This window comes from Pongo abelii, chromosome 19 (assembly GCF_028885655.2).
Source record: "Pongo abelii isolate AG06213 chromosome 19, NHGRI_mPonAbe1-v2.0_pri, whole genome shotgun sequence".
Taxonomy (NCBI): domain Eukaryota; kingdom Metazoa; phylum Chordata; class Mammalia; order Primates; family Hominidae; genus Pongo; species Pongo abelii.
Genome location: NC_072004.2, coordinates 58,827,786 through 58,834,547, shown reverse-complemented (window position 1 = coordinate 58,834,547; position 6,762 = coordinate 58,827,786). Strand labels below are relative to the sequence as shown.

At 49.2% G+C, this 6,762-nt stretch overlaps 1 pseudogene; it reads left to right on the top strand.

Annotated features, from left to right (window-relative positions):
* Nucleotides 1–1,327: 1,327 nt before the first annotated feature.
* Nucleotides 1,328–5,001, top strand: LOC100439063 (E3 ubiquitin-protein ligase RNF126-like; annotated as a pseudogene).
* Nucleotides 5,002–6,762: the final 1,761 nt, after the last annotated feature.

The following is a 6,762-nucleotide window of genomic DNA, read 5'->3' as shown; positions in this document are numbered from 1 at the left end:
GTGTTAGGACTTAGCCTGAGGGGAGCTCTCCCTCCTCATAAGGTGAACCAGGACATAATCATGTGGGAATTTCTCTTTGAGTCATAACAATACTGGACATAGCACCACCATCATAATCAGAGGGATGTTGTTAAAGTATTATCTATTACAGTAAAAAATGAAAACAAGTTAATGTCTAATAATATGGGATCAGTTAAGTAAATAATGGTCCTTCCTCCTTTCCCCCTTTCTTTCTTTCTTTCTCTCCCTCCCTTCCTTCCTCCCTCCCTCCCTCTCTCTCTCTCTCTTTCTTTCTTTCTTTTTTTTTTCTTTTTTTTTTGAGACAGAGTCTCTCTCTGTCTGCCAGGCTGGAGTGCAGTGGTGTGATCTTGGCTCACTGCAACCTCTGCCTCTCAGGCTCAGGTGATCCTCCCACCTCAGCCTCCCCAGTAGCTGGGAATACAGGCATCCGCCACCACATCCAGCTAATTTTTAAAAATTTATTATATTATATTTTTATTTTTGGTAGAGATGGGATTTCACCATGCTGCCTGGGCTGGTAATCTGTATTCTTTCCTTCCTTCGTTCCCTCCCTTCCTTTCTTCTTTCCTTCCTTCCTTCCTTCCCTCCTTTCTTTCTTTCTTCTTTCTTTTTCTTTTTTCATTCAAACTAGATCAGGATGTAAATCTGTATTCTTTCAATGCAATGAACTAAACTATGAGTCTAGCCATTTTTTTGAGTTCTGTGAGCCCTTCAAATGAGTCATTGAACCAGATGGTGGTCATAGGGCCCTGTGACACCTTGTTTCTTAGTTGTGGAAACTCTCTTGATATCTCTGCCTTTTTTTGTCTCCATCCCCACCCCACTGTCACCCTCCCCCCACTATGAAAGAGCAGGTACCTGGACAAGCTCTATCAGGAGAGAAAAGTATAGATGTATAGATGAGCTAAGCTGTTCTGCAGAACAGAAGTGCCAGGAATCTGATCTTTCTTTCCGATAGGTCAGAAAGACTATTTTCAAGGTCCTGATATGTGTAGCAAAGCAGAGAAGGACCTGGTTAGAGGTGGAAGGGAGAAGACCAAGATGGCAGCAGGCCAAGACCTTGGATGCAGAAGTACGCAAGAAATCTCCATTGCTGGCAGCAATGGCCAGCGCTGAAACTTATGTCATCTCCCACTTTGTGCTTGGTTGGGGGTCACCTTCTTGATCCTGAACTCCAGTAAAGAAGAATCTATTATCCACTTAGTGCTTGGTGACCTTTGGGGACGGACAAAGGAGGCGATAGATGGAGACAAAGTAGAGGGTGCAGGGACAAAGCAGAGAAGAGAGCAGACAGCAACTTTAGGAAATGGATGTGAGGATTCAGCTGAACCAGGGATTGGAAAATTACCGGAAGAAGGTTTGATGTCCCTCAGCACGTGGCATGGGACCAAGACATTTTATTTGGCTGTCAAAGAACAGGCGACCACAGAAAGTTGAAGGACTTGGGAGCATATATATCCCTGCATCGAGATTCATTAAAAAGGCCCTGGAGGAATATATCTGAAGGCTAATAGTGGCTATCTCTAAATGTGGGGTAGCATGATTTTATGTTTTTATTTAATCTATGGAGTCTAATCTTTTCTACCATGACAATGTAAGGCTCTTGCAGTAAAGAAAAATAACTGTTGGCCAGGTGCGATGGCTCATGCCTGTAATCTCAGCATTTCGGGAGGCCGAGGCAGGAGGATCATTTGAGTCAGGAGTTCAAGACTAGCCTGGGCAGCATAGTGAGACCTGGTCTCTACACAAAATTTTAAAAGGTAGCCAGGTAGGGTGGTACATGCCTGTGGTCCCAGGTACTTGGGAGGCTGAGGTGGGAGAATCACTTGAGCCGAAGAGATTGAGGCTGCAGTGAGCCTTGTTCATGCCACTGCACTCCAGCCAGGGCAACAGAGTGAGACCCTGTCTCCAAAAAAAAAAAAAAGAAGAAAAAGAAAAATATCTGTTAAAGATAAAGGTGATATTCTTGGCCATGTGGCTCATGCCTGTAATCCTGGCACTTTGAAAGGCTGAGGCAAGTGAATCACTTGAGCCCAGGAGTTCAAGACAAGCCTAGGCAGCATGGTGAAACGCTTCTCTACAAAAAACACAAAATTAGTCAGGCATGGTTGCGGGCACCTGTCGTCCCAGCTATTAGGGATGCTGAGGCAGGATGACTGCTTGAGCCTAGGAGGCAGAGGTTGCAGTGACCTGTGATGGCGCCACTGCACTCCAGCCTGGACGACAAAGAGAAACTCTGTCTCAAAATTTAAAAAAAAAAAAAAAAAGTTGTAAAAAAGTGATATTCTGGCCGGGGGCGGTGGCTTATGCCTATAATCCCAGCACTTTGGGAGGCCAAGGCGGATGGATCACCTGAGGTCAGGAGTTGGAGAACAGCCTGGCTAACATAGTGAAATCCCGTCTCTACTAAAAATACAAAAATTAGCTGGGTGTGGTGGCGGGTGCCTGTAATCCCAGCTACTCCGGAGGCTGAGGCAGAAGAATCACTTGAACCCGGGAGGCGGAGGTTGCAGTGAGCCAGGATCGTGGCATTGCACTCCAGCCTGGGCGACAGTGTAAGACTCCATCTCAAAAACAAACAAACAAAAAAAGGTGATATTCTTAGCTAGAAAATTCAAAATACAGATTCAGTAGTACCCCCTTATCCACGGTTTCAGTTACCTGCAGTCAACTGTAGTCCAAAAATATTAAATTGAAAATTCCAGAAATAATTCATGTTTTCAGTTGCTTGCCATTCTGAGTGGCGTAATGAAATCTCACACCGTCTTGCTTCACCCCTCCCAGCCTGTGAATCCTCTGGCTGTTCAGTATATCTGAACTGTAGATGCTACTTGCCCATTAGTCTCTTAGTAGCTGTTAGTTATGAGACCAATCCATGGTATTGCAGTGCTTGTGTTCAAGTAACCCTTATTTGACTCAATTGTTCTATTTATTATTCGTTATTGTTGTTAATCGCTTCCTTTGTAAGCGCCTGTTTTGTAAATTAAACTTGATCATAGATGTGTAGGTAGGAAAAACATAGCATATAAAAGGTTTGGGTGTCGATCAGCGAGGGAGCAGCAAACGGCCGGCGGCTGGCGCCTCGCGGGGGGCGGGCGGCGCAGAGTAGGGGGTCGTGGCCAGGGCCTAGGCGTCGCCGCAGGTAGGACGGTTCTTCTGCCACTGCTGCTCCCTGGAAATCGTCCCGCGCCTATCGGATTATATCTGCCCAAGATGCGCGTCTGATTTTATCGAGGAGCTTCCTGAAGAGACCAGGAGCACAGAAAACAGTTCTGCCCCTTCCACTGCCCCCACGGACCACAGCCGGCCGCCGTTGGAGAACGTGGACCAGCATCTGTTCACGCTGCCGCAGGGCTACGGGCAGTTTGCTTTCGGCATCTTTGACGACAGCTTCGAGATCCCCACGTTCCCTCCTGGGGCGCAGGCTGACGGCAGCAAGGACCCTGAGAGACCGTGGGAGAGAGAGCATCAGTCCCGGCCCCGTACTGCGCCCGGCAGCCTCTCCTCCGCCTCCCCACGGGCCACCGGCCGGCCCAAAGGCCTCCCCACGCTAGAAGGGATCATCCAGCAGCTCGTCAACGGCATCATCACGCCCGCCACCATCCCCGGCCTGGGTCCTTGGGGAGTCCTGCACTCAAACCCTATGGATTACGCCTGAGTGGCCAACGGCCTGGACGCCTTCGCACAGCTCCTCAATCAGTTTGAAAACACGGGCCCCCCCACCGGCAGATGAAGAGAAGATCCAGTCCCTCCCCACCGTCCCCGTCACCGAGGAGCACGTAGGCTCCGGGCTCGAGTGCCCCGTGTGCAAGGATGACTACGCGCTGGGCAAGCAGCTGCCCTGCAACCACCTGTTCCACGATGGCTGCATAGTGCACCGGCTGGAGCAGCACGACAGCTGCCCCGTCTGCCGAAAAAGCCTCCCGGGACACAACACGGCCACGAACACCCCCGCCCCGAGCCCGACTGGGATGAGCTGCTCCTCCTCGTCGTCCTCCCCCTCCTCCAGCTCGCCCAGCAACGAGAACGCCACAAGCAACTCCTGAGCCCTTGTGGGCCGGCACCCACCCCTGCCCGCTGCGCCTGAGGCTGCGGGGAAACCGCGGGGCCTTTCCCAACCACCCTCAGCCAGCGCCGCACGGCACCCACAGACTGGGTGCCCCGGAGGCGCCACTCTTGGCTGGTCAGCGCTACAGGCCCCGCCTGTTCCAGGGCAGGACCCTGGCCCGGCCCACCGGCTCCCTGGCTCGGGAAGGCGTGGGCCACATGGTCCCCTCTGGGGCGTCCTCAGCCTCCCCGTCTTTTGTCTAACCTCACCCTCTAAACGTTCAGCGGTGGAAAGATTTTTAGAATTTTAAATTATTACTGCTTTGAAATAAATGGAAGTTTTAGCTCACATGGCGGCCATGCATGATCTGTGGCAAGACGGGGCACAGCTGCTCCACCAGTGCTGTGAGCGCTGTCAGGATAGGCCGCGTGGGCTTCCAGCCCCCCCCTCGGCTGCCTCCACGAGCGGGAGTTCGGGGGCTCGGGACCATGAGAATGACCCGCAAAATTCAGGAACAAAACTGCTCCAACGGACTTTTTTTTTTTTTTTTTTTTGAGGAAGTCTAGCTCTGTCGCCCAGGCTGGAGTACAGTGGCACAATCTCAGCGGCTCACTGCAACCTCCGCTTCCCGGGTTCAAGCGATTCTTCTGCCTCAGCCTCCTGAGTAGCTGGGATTACAGGCGTGTGCCACCACGCCCGGCTAATTTTTTGTATTTTTAGTAGAGATGGGGTTTCACCATGTTGCCCAGGCTAGTCTCAAACTCCTGACCTCGTGATCTGCCCGCCTTGGCCTCCCAAAGTGCTGGGATTACAGGCGTGAGCCACGGCGCCCGGCCACCAACAGACTTTTTTAAAGGAAAAAATATGTGTGTCTTGAAAGCTATTTAAAATACACTACCTACAAAGAGAAAAAAAAAAAAGGTTTGGTACTATCTGTGATTTTAGGCATCCACTGGGGGTTTAGGAACATGTCCCCCATGGGTAAGGGGGAACTACGGGATTTACTGTGTTTATGAAATCTGTGTTGTGGTCAGCACTGGGATTGGCTCTGGATGAACGAACACAAGGAATAAGCCCTCTGCACTCAAAGAAACTGCAACAAATGGAGGGAAACCTCCAATAAACCAATAAGTGTGTCCTGACCAACTGGGACGCATGCAAAGAAGGAAATGACGTGGGTGCTGTGGCTGCGAATAATAGAAGGAAGCTTTATGTGGTGGAACCTATTTCAGAGGATGCTTAATAAAGGCTTCCATGTGGAGGTGATGTTTAGGTTCAGATCTGAAGGAGAAAAAGGAGCCTGCATCCAGAGCGTGTAGAAGAGAGTTCCAGACACAGGGAATGCCTATGGGTTGGGTGGATCTAAGACAAGACAGAAATTGACTCCTGGAAGGGAATGTTTGGGGAGTGCAGGTCAGATTGTGGAGAGGGGCTGGGGGTAGCTTGCACAGATAGAGTATAGCCATTATTCCAAATGTATGGGGAATTATGGAAATTCATCATTTTAAAAATTCAGCATTTTAAACATTCAGCATTTTAAAAAGAGCTATCTGGCTGTATCATGGAGAATAAACTAGAGGAGAGCAAGTGAGCAGGCTCTTGAAAGAGAAGAAGCTGGGGCCAGTGAGGATGGAAAGGGGTGAGGGGATTTAGGCCATTTTGAAGGAAAACAAATAGATAAATAAGACATGATGTTGGATTGGAGGTAAGGGATAAGAGGGAGCTATCACTGATGGCTTTCTGTTTTCTGGCTTGGAATTATCTATCAAGGTGACACAGACTGTAGGAGAAACAGGTTTTGACCTGTTAAATTTCACATGTCTGGGTTTATTAAAAGGATGGCATTCAGCAGTGGCTCAGCCCTCTGATGTGGTAAGGTTCAGTGCCAACAAGAGAAACAATCCTCCAAATTGCTTTGGCATTACTGAAGCCACACTTATTTTTAATAGCTTTACACAGCTTTAGTTCCTTACTTATAGAACTGTTAAGGACCTAAAAGAGTAGTGAAGGCTGGGCACAGGGGCTCATGCCTGTTAAATCCCAGCACTTAGCACTGAGGCAAGAGTTCGAGATCACTTGAGCCCAAGAGTTCGAGACCAGCCTGGGCAACCTAACGAGGCCCTGTCTCTACGAAAATAAAAATTAGCCAGGTGTGGTGATGTGCACCTGTGGTTCCTGCTACTTGGGAGGCTGAGATGGAAGACTTGTCTGAGCCCAGGAGTTCAAGGCCACAGTGAGCTGTGATCATGCCACTGTACTCTAGTCTGGGTGCTGAGTGACAGAGTGAGACCCTGTCTTGAAACACACACACACACACACACACACCCCCCACAGTAATGTGTAATTTTCAGTTGTACTTTGTTTTGTTTTATGTGTGACAATATGTGCCACAGTGGTGTTTGGTAGCTTGAGTTTTCATAAAGGTAAAGGATATAATCCTCACAAATGTCAAAGGTCTACTATAGATATAATAGGCAATGTATTGAATCAATTGCCAGTAACATTTTATGGAAAATGTAAAGAGACTAGTTGGTGTGTAGTCTGTGGATAGATAATAGTTCTCCTGGCCGGGCGCGGTGGCTCACACCTATAATCCCAGCACTTTGGGAGGCCAAGGCGGGTGGATCACTTGAGGTCAGGAGTTTGAGACCAGCCTGGCCAAACTGGTAAGACCCCATCTCTACTAAAAATGC